Genomic DNA, 15,683 nt, shown 5'->3' on the forward strand with positions numbered 1-15,683 from the left:
GCCCAGGACACATGGGGTAGAATTCACATGTTTTCCTGGAAATAGGCCAGAGCTAGGAGGAAACAAGAGATGAAGATTTCTACCTGGTCACCCCACTAACCCTCTGTGTTCGTGGGCAAGTCACTTCCCTTTGTGTCTGAGCTTCCAAAACATAGAGGTAGAAGGAGCCCATCTTCGGTTTCACCGCCAGCTCTGAGCCCAGACCCACAACTGTGACCAGGCTGGCAGGACAAACGTGCAGAGATTTCTCAAGATGCTGTCCACAGGACGGAGGGCAGCCAGCCTGCTTGGAATCGTATTTGCCCGAGGTCATCTGTGGTGGACATATACTGCAGAAATGCACACAGATCAGAAGGAAGTGGTTATGGGAGAAAAGAAAGGGTAGAGACCCAGAGAAAAGGAATGTCTGTCTCCAAGGTCCCCGCAGACTTGAATCTGACGGTAACTTACAAATCTTCCCCCACAGACCTCGAGTCCTTCATCCACTCACTGAATAAATACGTACAAGAGACTGCACTGGGAGCCGGGGGCACTGAGGCCAACTACTACTATGATTACTGCTGTATCACTAAAGCAGCTGGAAAATAAAGACGCGTCTAAGTGACACTGGTTTACCCGTGGGGTGGAGGGGGGGTCCCTTAACGGAGGAAAAGGGTCTACCAGCAAAATGCAAAACATGTTCAATTCTTTCCCCTTGAGTCACATATTCCAAAGGAATTATCAGGTAGTCGACTTCAAAACAAAAGGCCCACAGCTTCCAAGGCCAGACCAGAAAGGGCAGATGCACCACATCAGGGGCCATGGCTCGTCTGGCTTCTTGAGCAGAGACAAGTAAAGGTCAAGGGCTCTCAAGGGAATTCAAGACTGCCCCTTCTGAGACTCAGAGCCCAGGACAGATTTAGTTCCACCCAGAGAACACTGCGCTGCAAGGGCTCGATGCCCAGAGCTCAGCCTGTGCCCTGCCAGGGTGGTGCCCTAGGAGGAAGATACCATCACTGAACACATCCTAAGAATCTCAACAAGCGCTCTGAAATTTCAGGCGACAGATCCATCCATCCTACAGTATGCTCGGGATAAAAACACAAAATCCACAACTGGCCATACTGGAGCAGGGGTGGTGTTTGTTTTCCTAATCACCCCCCATGTACCGATGAGTCTTTCTTACTACCAATTACAACAGCAAGTATATGCCGACTTATGACTAATCACTGGGCTACACAGCCTCTCACGGAACGAGCCCACATCTGTTCCTCTATGGTTTATAAAGCATAGACTTGAGGCACCTGGTGGCTCAGTCGGTTAAGCATTTATCTTCAGCTCAGATCACGATCCTGGGGTCCTGGGATCAAGCCCTGTGTCACGCTCCTTGCTCATTGGGGAGCCTGCTTCTCCCCCTGCCTCTGCCTGCTGCTCTCCCTGCTTGTGTTCCCGCTTGCTCTCTCTGTGTCAAATAAATAAATAAAATTTAAAAAAATAAATAAAGCACAGCCTTGTTGATGATCTTATGGGATACATTAGACCCTGTCAGATCCGCAGAGCGGGTTATTATTAGACCCATTTGACAGATAAAGATGCTGAGGCTCAGCAGTTCAGAGAGTCCCCTGAGGACTCACAGCCGAGAAGCGGTAAGATGCTTCCGGCTACCTCATTCCTCCCTGCCTGCAGCACAGCTGTGCAGAGAGACAAGCGGCTCCAGTGACAGCCGTGCACCCGTGTTCAGCACTACCGCCAGCTGCTAGAAATGACAGCTATGGCAGAAGAAGTCCCTCCACCCCGAAGGGGTCCCCTACTCTCCCACATACAGCTGGGCCTTTTAAACTACTCCCTCTCTCTCTCTCTGCAAGTGACTTCCCAGGAAAACCCGATCATCGCCCCTCACAACCAGCCCTGCACCTGCAGGAGGACCATCAAGGCCTCGGATGGTGAAGGCTGCGCTGACCCGGCTCCCGGAACAGCTGCAGAGCAGGGAATGAGCCTGGCATCCTCGGCAAAGCCCGCTGCAACCGTGTTTCCACACCGCAGCGTCAGATGAATGGCTATCATCAGTGTAAGCCCAGCAGATCCAACGGGTTATCACGCAAAATGCTGGTGTCAAATCAAGCCTCGTAACCCATGATTAGCAGTCCAACCGGGGCCGTAATAACAGGCTCCTTGGGGGGGTCCCTTTGCTGGGAGGCAGGAGGTGGTTACTAAAGAAAGAGCTGGAACTGGACGAGGGTGAGGACAGCCTTAAGAGGAATCGGTTCCAATGGCTCTTCTACAGCTCTCCCCACCCCGCTGCCTGAAAACTACAAACCTCCCTGTCGAGGTTCGAGCCCATCACGTGGCCGCCCCGAGCGCGGGTGACTTCCAGCATGTTCCAGCAGATCGCAAGCTAGGATGCTGTGCCCTCGAATGTTAAAGGAAGTTGGCTTGAGATAAGGGTCTGAAAGGTGCTTCCTTTCTAAACTGCTGTCATTAAACTAGAAAAACATTCATTTGTACCCTTGTGGTAAGAGGGTTTCCCGGAAATTCTTTAAAGGAAGCCTATCCTCCACAGAGGGGCTGAAGGTCAAGTCATACATGCAGCCCAAGAACCCGGACTGAATACGGTCTGTTGCGAGGCTCGATTCCCCTGCTAGTACAATAGCACTCTTTCCACCAAAAGTGCTGGCCACGTCTCTGTTTAGGCCTGGTTCCATGATAAAGACACACACACACACACACACACACACACAGGAAAACTCAAGATGTGCAGCACCGGGCCTCAAAGCTCCTTACCATATTAGCGCCAACTCTGTAATTTGATTGAAGAGAGAAGAAAGCGTTAAAAAAAAAAAAATTTTTTTAAGCAAAACAATAGTTTCTATTAAAATGCATAACACCATCCTTCAATAGATGAAAGGACTCAGTAGAAACACCATAAACCTCAGAATTACATAGTAAATTGCTTCTTTTGTCTAAGGCAAATTAATATCAGATCACAGATAAAAAAATAAACCCTCCCCTACATCCCCAGTCGGATGCTACATCCATGATGCAGCCTGGAAGGCGACGTGTTGACTGTTTGGCAGAGAGGGACAAAGGGTCGGCTCTAATCACCTTCCCACCCAACTCCTCAAATCCTGTCTCATTACCTGGCATGTTTCTCTGGCAAGTAACACACAGATGATTTTCTAGACTCCATGTGCTTTGCATAAGCTGCCATATGCAGAGCCCGGAGTATACTGACTGGGACAGCACATCCATCCGGGGTCCCTCCTAGTGCCTCCCGGAGCCAGATGCACAGACAGCACGGGGTCTGCGAGCAAACACCTTGCTGGGGGCTTCAAGAGAGTCAGAGTCAATCTGGCGCAGAGGCGTCTAACTAGATCCTGAACATCCCTCCCCAGGCCTCCAAGAACCAGACTTCTTGGAACCACATAACCAATGAAGGAAACACAGCATGGAAATGTGTGTAAGTCCAAATCTTCCCTCTGACCCACAAGCTCCAGGCATGCAAATGGACGGCAGGCTTTCTGTCCCGAAGATAGTTTTTCACTCAGATGAGTCATCCTTCTCACCACCAAGGTGACCTTAGGTCCAAAGCAACCCAGCATGCTCTTCAGTGGGGGAGAAAAGGGCTGGCACATCGTAGGTGCTCAGAAAAATGCTAGCCACTCCATTAAGAAAAGGGGCCAATCTATTATAAAACATCCGTCTTCATTTCACCAAGCTGACCAGCAGTCAAGTTACGGGACACCATATCACATGGCCACCACACTTCCCAAAGGATGGAATTCTTCCTGGGGACTCATTCCTGAGTCTCTCCTGGGGCAAAACCCTTCTTCCAAGAATTCAGTTCAGCCTCAGAAGTAGGAGAGAGGACAACGTCATCTATTACCAGCTCCAGTGTGGTCAGGGGCCCTCAGCATTGCCGTGGAACTTACTGGAAATGCAGACCCAGGTCCCAGGCCAGGCCTCCCAGGGAATCAGAGTCTGCTCGTGAACCAGATCCCAGAGGGATTCCCCTACATATCCCAGCGTGCTCTGTGAAGGATACCTGCAGCTGTGAAACTGACGAGCTTCAGAAAGAAAAGACACTGATGGACAGAAGGAAGAGGACAGGGTGAGACCCTTGAACACGACTCCAGAGAAGGATGTCAAGCCATCATTGGTACAAACAGATGGATTAACCCTGCTCCGGGGAACTCACCAAGTGGGCTGGGGACAGGAGGAGCCCTGCGGGGGGAGCCCCACGACCCCACCAGAGAACTGAGCTTTGGAGTGCAACTGTAATTTCTTAGCAAAAGCCTCAGCCTCCTGTTATGTTACATCCGAGATTTTGTAAAAGAAACAGATTTTGGAGGTCACATTCCAGCTTCCTCAAATGACTGAATGACCCGGGCCAGGAGAAATGGGAAGTCAAACAAAATAATGCCTAGAAAGTGCCTCCCGCATATCGCGCGCAAGTGCTCAATAAATATCAGCTTTTACACTCTAACTCAAGAAGGAAGAGCCCACAGGGATATCTCGTCCTGGGACCAGCTGAGGCACAGACTAGGAGATGTAGGGGACCAGATAAAGCCCAATGAGTGCTCCCAACGTGCCCCTTCTTGGTGCCCCAAGCAGACTGGGAGATAAGGAGGCCAGGCTTCCTCTAGGGTCTGCCCATTCCTTCCAGTGTTGTGGCCCACGGTGACATAGGGTATCCGTGAGTTCTGGGGGCTCCCCGGGACAAAGAAGCCTTTTGAAGCAGGGCTTAAAGCTGCAGAGGACAGTGGAAAAGCTTCTCTCCTTTATTCGGCTGTTCTCACACCTCATGATCTGGATTGCCTCCCACAGCCCAACATCTGCCGGCTCTGAGCTCCCCATCCTGGGGGTTCCAAGGGGTGGTGGGCTTTTGGGGGCCCTCAGTGTGTTTCTTATGCTCTGAGGTCCTCGACTTCCAACCATCCCAAAGAACTGGAAGGAGTGATGGCCACCTGACTGCTTCATAGGTCAGTCTGGAAATTGTCAAACGGTAGCTGCCATGAGGGATGATGAAGAGTAGAGGGAAAAAAGCAAAAGGTGACCATCTGAGAGCTTGTACTTTAACAAAAGGATCTGAAGCCATCATAAAAATTATATAAACACACTTCTCACCAAGACATACATGGACACTGCTCCCAGTGGAGGAACAAGGTAAATGAAAGAAAAACAAGAGCCTGGGTCTCTGGTCTCCCAGCAAACATCTGCCGAGGGCTTGGGCCACACCAAGACCCATGCTGAGTGCTTACTGGTGTTCCCCTCTTAATCCTTGACAGCCCTAGAATGGTAGGTCCAGGTAATACTTCACTGTGCAGACGATAAAACTGTGGCCCAGAGAGGCTAAGCAGCTTGCCTCAAGTCACACAGTTAAATATGCAGCCTGATCCCAGAGCAGTAGTTCTCAATGGGGGCATTTTGCCCTGAGGAGACATCTGACATCATTTGAGACATTTTTGGTTGTCATAACTGGGAGATTATTACTTGGACAGAGTGGGTAAAAGCCAGGAATACTGCTAAACATTCTCCAGTGCACAGGACTTCCCAGCACGACAAAGACTTATTTAGCCCTAAATGCCCATGCTGCACAGGTTGACAAAGTTTGCCCTAGAACTTCTTTTTTTTTCTTCGCCCTCGAACTTCTATTCTTACCCACTGCACTATATTGTCTCCACTCTTGCTTTCTCATGTGCCTGAAAAGGGCAAGGAATATTTTTTTCAAATGATCATAAATCAGAGTACCACAGCCCCGTAGCCAACGTTGAATATTAAAAATACGATTCATGCCTTGCCCATGCTTCCCTTGACTTTCTCCAGTTCTTCCACTCCAAGGCTTCTGAGCTTGCTTTTCCAAACTCTGCCCGAGCAGTTTCCTTCCCCCTTCCCCCCAAATCTGTCACGGATGTTCAGAGCTCACATCTCACCTCCTTCATACCAGACACCCCGTTCTTAATAATAAAACATACCTGTTTATTTAGATATTAGCTAGTTCTTCCCATTAGACTGTAAGCTCCACGAGGGCAGGGATCTGTTCCTGTGTTTCCCTACAGTTTTTTCCTAAACACCCAAAAACACTGTCTGGCACGTAGCAGGAACTCAGTAGACATGTGGTGAAGCCATAATGACTGACTGACGGAGTGAATGAATGAGTCAAGTGAGTGAACTAGCTGAGATTCCAACCTCACGAGATGAAGAACTTTAGCTTTCCCAAAGCTTCAGCATCATCGGGGGAGAGATCTCTGTGGAACGCGGTTCATCTCGCTACAGTAACCATTCGTCTAGATGGGGTTGGCACACCTTTTCCCGGAAAGAGCCAGATAAATATTTTTGGCTTTGTAGGCTGTTCCATCTCTGAAGCAACTACTCACCTCTGTCACCATCGCATAAAAGCAGCCCTAGAAGATTCGTAAACAGGTAAGCCTGGCTGAGTTCCAGTGATCTTTCATTTAAGAATACTGATGATTTGAATCTCATGGAATTGTTTGTGTGTCAGAGAGATCGTCTTCTTTGACTTTTTTCCCAATCATTTGAAAATGTAAGAACGACTCTTGGCCCACAGGCCAAACAAAGCCAGGAGACAGTCTAGATAGTGCCAACAGTTTGCTCACCCTTGTTCTAGATCTCCATGAACTTCAGTGATTTATTCAAAAAGTATGGCCCAGACATTTGAAAATGTAAGAACGACTCTTGGCCCACAGGCCACACAAAACCAGGAGACAGTCTAGATAGTGCCAACAGTTTGCGCACCCTTGTTCTAGATCTCCATGAATTTCAGTGATTTATTCAAAAAGTATGGCCCAGAGTCCTTGCGCAATTGCTATCTTATTCGTAGCATCCCCGGGAGGGTGATCCTTCTTTACCTCTGAAGATACAGAGGCCTCACATGACTTATCTGAGGTCACAGAGCCAGCCCTGGCCTCTGACTCCAGTGCTAGAATTCTTTCTGCACTTAATAGGTTGTCCACAATGGAAACAAAGCCTTCAACTAATCCATTATTCATTTCAAAGAGTTAGCAGGGGAAATCCCAGTGAAGTAAGCATTGGAATCAGCAAAGATTTTTGAATTAAAATACAAACACCAAATCAACAAGAGGGCAACTGTGCATCCATCCTCCGGCCCAGATGGCTGTTCCACCCATCTTAGAGAAAGAAACCAGGGATACCCGCAGCCTCTTGCCCTTCAGTGTTACAGGAAAAAGTTAACGACACAGAAAATTGGTTGTGCTGCCCAGGATGGCAAATAGGAACTTGAAAGGTGAAGCCTTCATAATAAACACACAAGGCTTATACTTTAAGCCAGGCATGACCCCCTTTTCACCTTAACTTCACAGACGGTCCCCAAATGATAATTAAGACTCTCAAACCAAAGGCAAACACCTGGGGGAAAACTGACATCCAAAATCCAAGAAATTTGAATGGCATTCCTCATGACTACTGCCTCAGAAATAACTTCTGAACATATGTACATTATCACCTTAAAACACTCCCCAAATTTACTGCAACCAATGTTTTCCCAGTGTACACAAGACAAAAAAGGAAGCAATGCCCCCCAATTTCAAGAAGTATGTCAGGGAAGGGCTAACTACCCTGCTCCACCTCCCCCCAGGCATCAGGTTATTTCAAAGCACTAGCAGAAATGCAAAAGCTCTGCCCTTCCCCCTGCAGGACCTGTATACCTAGATGCAGAACGAAAATGACCATATAAACCAGGGTAATAACCTAGTTCAGCATCTGAAGCCCTCTCTTGCTCCTTACTCCCCAAATCCTTCTGCTAGGGAATTTTTTTTTTTTTAAGATTTTATTTATTTATTTGACAGACAGAGATCACAAGTAGGCAGAGAGGCAGGCAGAGAGTGGAAGGGAAGCAGGCTCCCTGCCAAGCAGAGAACCCGATGTAAGTCTCGGACCCAGGACTCTGGGATCATGACCTGAGCTGAAGGCAGAGGCTTTAACCCACTGAGCCATCCAGGTGCCCCTGCTAGGGAATTCTTAAGGCAAAGGTTTAAGCCTAATAGGATCTCCATGAAAACATCTGGGACAGGGTGATGAATGAATCCTAAACAAGAAAACCTGGACATCTCAGGTTGGTTCTTCACACTCTAAAATTCAAGATGGTAACCCTAGTTGGGTTTCTGTCACTGACACTGGCAGTGCTTGCCTTGTTCTAGCTCCAAAATGCCTTCCCTTCTATCCCTTCCTCTCTGGTCCTACAGCTAACCATCTACCTGGGATTCAGCCTGCTGGGGAAGAGCTTTCATTATGCTCCTTTCTGTTCAGAGAGCTTAAATAGTCCTTTTCTCAAGAAACTCCTTCTGCCTCAGTAATTAACTATATTGGTGACCATAAAATTGATTTCCCAAACGAGGACACTTCTGAAATGAAAGGGACACTATTAATAATTATGCCAGGACTACAGCAATAAACCAGGAATGTCCAGGGCAAACCAGGGCACAGGGTCACTCCAACTATATAAGACATTGGAGGAAGCACGCTGTATTACCTTGCTCACTCTACCCTACCTTTTGAGCCAAATAGCTCCAAGTAGGGCACCTGAAACGTCATCAAAGGCACTTGATACTAAATATTTGTGAAACTGATTCTGTAAATTGCAGGAGCCCTACAGGGTACCACAGGTACCAGCTACTCTGGTATTCTACAAAGGATGCTGCAGATGATTACAAAATAAAATCTTACTAGAAAATCACTGCTTCTGATATTCCATACCATTTTATTTCCACTGTGGATATTTTCAGGTCTCTCACTGATAGTGATCTTGTATATAATAATGATTAATAGTAGTTATCACCTACTGAGCCTTCTATACTTTCATTACAGTCAAGAAACCTTGGATACATCCCCCCCAAAGCCCTGATAAGGACATATTAGCATACCAAGTCTCTAAGTGAAGAAACTGAGCCTCAACAATGCTAAATAATTCAAGGTTACAGATTCTGGCCAAGGTCATTCCCTTCCACTGATTAGGAAACTTATCAGCCAGAACATCTCAGTTCCCGAAATGGTACTTTTCAAAACCGCTTCATGATCAAGACAAGGTAACATAACGTTCAACTAACTATCCAAACACCAAGAAATTGGCCGTGCATGGTCCAGCTGTCCACTGACCATCCACTGCACTTACTACAACATTCTATAGCTTCAAACTAAGTGAAAAACCAGAAGATCTGGGAGAACATCAGGAAAACACTATGACAACATACAGCGCGACCCTTCTTTGAGAGAGAGCAGGAAGGCAGAAAGGGGCATCCTGATTTCCAAGTTCCAAATGAGTTTCGCAGGGCAGGCCCATAAATGGGACCCAGAACAGAATTTCCTCAGTGATGGAAGGAAGTGAGCCCCTGAGCTCCTGAAGTCAAGTGAAGGGAACACCAGAGTGGGGGTAAGACATCCTATCAGTAACAAGACCGGCAAAAATTCTTCTGAAGACAGGAGGGAATTTAGGTTGTAAACTCCATTGGGTGGAAGCTGATTCACCCCGGGGTTGCCCCAAACTGCCCCAGCATTTTGTCCAACTTCTTTTTCTCAGTGAAATTCTACAAGTCCAAAAAATTCATCGCCCATGATGCTTGGATTCATGGTAGTTCCACCTCTAACACAAGAGGTCGAAAGCCCCCTGTCAACTCCAACCATGAACAAGTATATACAAATTCCCCAAAGCTATGAAATGAGGCACTCTCGTGGGTACATTCCTCAGATTGCAAGCTACCAAAACACTTGACAATAACACACTGGGTTGTTGACTCCTCTGTAAAAAAAAAAAAAAAAAAAAAATCAAGAACCTCACATATCAGCTTGCAAGAATCACAAACCGACTTCTCATAAAGACACTCCCAGGAAGTTAGCTGAGCAGCTCAGCCCCAACAAAGGGAAAGCTTTGTCTGCCAAACAAGAGATTCTCTTCATTAATGTCTCCCTTATATTGATTATGGGCGACAGGCTGTACAAAGAGCGTTTCCACAACGAGAAGAAAGGAGCAAAGTTTTGCTGCAGTCACCACATTCAACAGTTGCCAGCTCCCTGCAGATTTCATTCCGCTCTTGAAAGTGTCATCCCTCAACTCAAAGGCTCTCCCCAGCAAGATGGGTGCTGCGTACCCTCCAGCTGCGAGCCAGCAAGACCACATAAATGTTTTGCCTAAAAATTAACTCGGTTCTGGAGCACCTGGCTGGCTCAGTTTGTAGAGCATGTAACTCTGGATCCTGGAGTTGTGAGTTCAATCCCCACATTGGGAACAGAGATTACTTAATTAAAAAAAAAAAATTTTAACTGGTTCTAAGAACAGCATAGAGCAACACTCTTATCTTCGCCACACATAAACTGTATACCACAACTCACATTCTCCAACCCCACCTTCCTGGTTCAAAGATCCCCATTTTGTTACAGAGCTGCAGACTAGGACCCAAGGTTTCATGAAATTTAAGTTAAGACTTGGTTAAGATGGGCTTTAAAGTGAAAAATCAGATAGAGGTGTTACCAAAAAAATAGAATGCTACACATCTCTTGCATAAACACTGCTGAGAAGGGTCTTGCTAAACAGAAAATGAAGCGCAGATAGCTGAAAACATTTCTCTGCCCCTACTAAGACCAAGCTCTGGCCAGTGGAAAGAGGACAGGACTGGTGGACCCAATTGCAGGCCCAACTCAATATCCCCCTAGCTGGCTGCCTTAAAAAGCAGATGACCTTCAGAGTGACCTTGGGCGTACTACATTTTAAAGGGCAGATCAACAAGATGGAAGAAACCTGGGTCCCTGAAACACCAAGTGGAGGACAGGTGCCCAATGAGAAGATCTACTCTAGACTGTTGCATAAATGAGGAATAAGCTTGTGTTCATTCACAAGATTTGGGGATGTGTGTTAGCGAAGCTAGTGTTAACACAGGCAGTCACGAAGAGTCCGTCCATAAGTATCTAAGTTAGAGTCCCTCCTGGGTCTGGGGTTTCCTGACACGTGCCCGTCCATGGAATCCTGTGTCCTGTGCCACTTGTGAATGCTATTTTTATTAGGCACCCCTGCAACCCTAGCACTCTGGGGGGCTTCACCCGCAGATGTGGGTCTTAGAATGAGGGTACCGTATCCCAAGAGTGGGGTAAAACTCCCTTGTCTATGGTCCTCAACAGGTACTGAGTACCCACACTAAGCCAGGCTCTTCTCTAGATACTAAGGCACAGAGACACGCTTCCTGTCCCCTTAGAGAGGGGGCGAAGAGGAGACCCAGCCACAAATACTGTACATCAAAAAGCACAATGTCACAGAAGCACGGGCAAGGTACGAGGCAGGAGAGTGCTGCTGCTTCTTTGGGGGAAGCGGGTTGGGAAAGTCCATCAAAAAGAACACGATCCGGCCAAGGTCTGAAGGATGATTCTAACTCTGGCGGCACTGAAGGTGGTGGAGGAGCAGCCAGGGCGGTGATGGGAGTGCTGGAAGGGGGCGCGGTGGTCCCAGCGGTATAACGGTGGTGACAGCGGCAGTGCTGGCAAGAATGATGGCTGAGCAATCATAAGGACTGTCCCACCACACAAGTCATCACAAGAGATACATACAACCGCCCCTACCATCTCTTCTCACAACATTAGCATATGCACAAAAACCCAATCATGCCATCCCACACCCTAAGAATGATAATTGGGTGGGTAAGGATTTGGTTGTATACGACACTGTGGGGTTAGTCATTGTGGCAAATGGCAAAAATGGCCCCATTTCTTCACTCCTCCCTGATGCACTCCTTTGGCCTTGGGCCTACGTGCCATTCTGGGCAGCGCATTCTGCCCCGTGTCCCACGCTCCGCCTTGTGACTTGTTCTGGTCCACGGGACGTCAGCGAACATTGAGAAGCATCTGCGCGAACGGCCTGCTGGCCACGGCAGCTCTGCCACATCCACGGCACTTGCCTGGGCTGCCCTGCTCCCAGACGAGCGATGCACAGAACACAGTCGAACCACCTCGGTCATGCTGGCCAAGGCCGTCCTGGATCCGTGAGCCTCAGACATGGGAGCAAAGCCAGCCAAGACCACCCAGATGTGTGGCTACGAACCATCACGGTGTGCTGCTGAAGCTTGGTGGTCGCTTGCTAGGCAGCCTATTGTGGCAGTAACTGAAAGAGCACTATGGTCCTCCTTCCCCTTTTACAGATGGAGAAACCGAGGCACGGAGAGGAGAGGTGAATTCATCAGGGTTACACAGCTGGGACCTGGCAAAGCTGGAACTGGAACACAGCACAGGGGCTCTATGGTCTTTGCTCTTATCATCCACCCGGCCTTCTCAAAATTAAGCAGTAAGAGTTGACTCCTTTTTTTAAGCGTTTATTTATTTGACGGAGAGAGAGAGCGTGCAAGTTTGGGGGGAGGGACAGAGGGAGAAGCAGGCTCCCTGCTGAGCAAGGAGCCAGAGATGTGAGATGCGGGGCTCAATCCCAGGACCCTGGGACTATGACCTGAGCCAAAAGCAGGCGCTTAACCGACTGAGCCCCTCAGGCGCACTGAGGGTTGCTCTCTTTCAGGAGGAGGCAAAGCGCTCTGCCCAGGCTCCCCAGTGGGGCCATCTGAGCTGGGAGAGGGGATCCTGGTACGTGGCCAACTGGCGGCACCCGCCCTCCTCTAACCACTGAGTGCGCGCTGACGGCGATGGAGGCTGTTCTCCCAGGAGCTGTGCACCAGCCAGAGGGAGCCTGGACCCCTGAGCGCTTCCAGCCCAGCCCTGTACCAGTACCTCCAAAGAGGCCTCCTTGGGGCCAGTGCCGGGAGCAAGCAAGGGGCTTCCTCTCCACCACGTTCATGTTCGCCCTCCCCATGTTCACCCCTGCCAGGCGTTCCAGGTGGCAGCAGAAGCGTCATTTCGCATATTCACCGGGAAGTCGTCCTGCCCCCAGACTGCTTCCGCCCGGCTTACGGGTTATCCCACGTGGAGGGCAGCTGCTGTGACAGCCAGCTGTGCATGTTCCTCTCCGGCCCCCACGCCCCACCCCCCTCCGACCGCCCCCAGACACCTCTAAGTCCCGATCGACGACGGTGGCCTGGCAAGGAAACCATAAGCCTCTGCCCAAACAAGACGCCTGTCAGGATGCCTCTCGGAGCTCCTGTGTCCTCCTACTCCTCGGCCCAGACACGTGGCCTGCGTGTCTTCTGTCTTCACCAATCGCCATGGGACCAAAGGTGACCACCCTAACTGGGGAGCTCGTCCGCAAGGCAGCAGTCCCAGATGGATCAGCCTACCTGAGGGAGGCCTAGAAGCTCTGCCCACAGCAAGCCTCTCACAGGACTGGACGGCAAGAAGCTGTGAGAACAGCCTTCCGAGGGACAACCCTGAGCAGCAGGATGGGAACAACCCTGGCCTGGCCTGCAGCCAGTAAGTCACATCCACGCTGCATCTCACCCCTGCCTCTCCGCAGCTCCACAAGCCGGTAAGACTTTCCTGCCATTTCAGAGATGGGTAAACAGAGGCTTTGCAGTCTTAAATAACTCCATACCACGTGGGTAATGCGTAGCACTGCGGGGCCTTGAACAAAGACCCGCCCCATCTCATGAGCCTGCTCTGAAATCCTCTGAGGCCAGGTGACCCACGGAGTTCCAAGTGCCGGTGACACTGGATGTCTACGCATCTCTGTGGTCCCTAAAGCCACAATCAGAATGAGAGCTCCAAAAACGGGACTCTGACTTTTAGGAAATTCTCTGCACACTCACTCATGGTGAGTGGATGCAGGGTCAGGGCGGTGTTTTCGGGGATGGGGAGGACAGAGCTGATGTCACGTCGCTTATCCAACCTCGATTCCCACCCAGTGCCAGAGGGTAGGGCAACTGGGGAGTAAAAATGACATTAGTCCTCTGTAAAATTCACCATCACAGAGATAATCCTTCCCATCTCCTCCCAACTGGTCCTATTTCAGCAAAGCATGAGGCACAAAGTAAGTAAACAACGAGCGTGTGCACAAAGCTGAGTGGCTAAGCAGATGACAGTAAGCACAGTAACAGCAGCACTTACCGAAGGCTCGAATGCTCTCCAAAGCTGAGAAGTGCTAAGTTCTTTACCAATGTTACCTGACTCCAAGGGATATTATCCCCATTTTACAGACAAAGAAATGGCAGGTTACAGAGGTTAAGTAATTTGCCCAAGGTCATACAGCCGGCTCAGTAGGAGAGCTGTGACTCCAGCCCACACCCAAGTTACTGTGAAATCCACTCCCCTAAAAACCCCTGCCATGCCAAGTGTGGTCCCCAGAAGAGTGGCACCCACATCACCAGGCGCTTGTTAGGAACGCAGAATCTCAGGCTGTACCCCAGACCTGCGAAGTCAGAAGCAGGTGCACGGTTAAATCTGCAAAACACTCACCCGGACAAGGGTTTCTCAGCCTCGGCACCACTGGCGGTGGGGGCTGGACGATTCTTTGCTCTGGGGGCTACCCTGTGTAGGACAGGACGTTTGCAGCATCCCTGGTTTCCACCCACTAGACGCCAGTGGTAACTCCCCTTCCTCCAAAGTCATGAGGACCAGAAACATCTCCAGCAGTGCCCAGTGTCCCCGGACAGAAGAAAACAGTCCCCAGCTGAGAGCCCTGGTTAGACTAGAGCACGCTTCTGTGCTTCTTTATAGCGCGGATAAGCGGTTTGTATGCAAAAATCACAGAGGCCTGTCTCACAGGGGTCTGCACGCCAGAAAAGAACCTCGGAGCTCCACGGACTGTGTTTGGCTCTAGATCGGTCACTGACTGCCCCCTGAAACAGAGGGTGACAGATTTGCTCCTTGGTGTCCAGCCCCAGCAAAGGCTGGACTAGGCCCAGGCTGTGCCCAACCTCACGGCACACGCAAATCACCTGGGAACTAGGCCTTCCCCAACATTTCCAGATCTACTGAGTACAAACCTCCAAATGGAGCCCTGAAGTCTGCTTTTTCAAAAAGCTCAAGAGATCCTAATGCACCTCATCCATGAATGGACTTTTAGGAAGTATAAGGCTAGAACATTCCAGAGGGTCCGAAATTCCAGGGTTTGCCTTCCTTATAAGTGACTCAGGCCTCGTCCCCACCCAGCCGTGTGATGGGCAGCTGACTCCAAGAAACCAGATCACCCCCAGAGTCCTCAGGCTGACCCAAACTGGGACCCGACCTGCATGAGCGGCACACTCCCCCCGCCCCCGGCTCCCCGGCAGGTGCATCGGGCGCGCCGAGGTAGGGTCTGCAAGGATGGCACTCGGCGGTACCAAAGGAAGCACTGTGGTGTCTGGGTTTTTTTTAAGCACACGTGCCCTTGCTGCCTAACTCTGCTAATTACATTAACACCGCTGTATCGAGTCGGGGCACGCAGGGCTGCTCCAGCCTCGCGTGGTCATGGGGAATGAGGCACAAACATGAGACTTTTCTGCAGCTGCAAAGCTGTGTGAGGTACCAACCCGACCTGGAGGGGCGGGTCCTTCGCGGCCACCAACTGTCCCCATGGCAAGACTATGGTTACGAGGATGCTGACCTGCATGTAGGAGGTACCCCTCCCCCACCCCGTAAGCCAGCTAGAGAGCCAGAGCTGTCTTCAGGACTGGGGCAGACTCAGGACAACCATCTCTGCAGAAACAGAAGGAAAAGCTGATGTTTACCAGGTGCATCGAACGGGTGAGGCACTTCCTTCACTTCAGGGAGGCTGGCCGCCTCTGCTACAAAGGAGGAGAACCAAGGTTCGGAGCCCAAAAGCAGGTCCTGCC

General features: G+C 49.8%; 1 protein-coding gene across 2 annotated transcripts in view; it reads right to left on the reverse strand.

The window, feature by feature from the left end:
• The window catches only part of CHST11 (carbohydrate sulfotransferase 11), a 256,954-nt gene that overhangs the window by 203,738 nt on the left and 37,533 nt on the right, over window positions 1-15,683 (reverse strand). The gene's annotated exons all lie outside the window — the stretch shown is intronic.

Source organism: Mustela erminea, chromosome 6, assembly GCF_009829155.1.
Source record: "Mustela erminea isolate mMusErm1 chromosome 6, mMusErm1.Pri, whole genome shotgun sequence".
Lineage (NCBI taxonomy): Eukaryota > Metazoa > Chordata > Mammalia > Carnivora > Mustelidae > Mustela > Mustela erminea.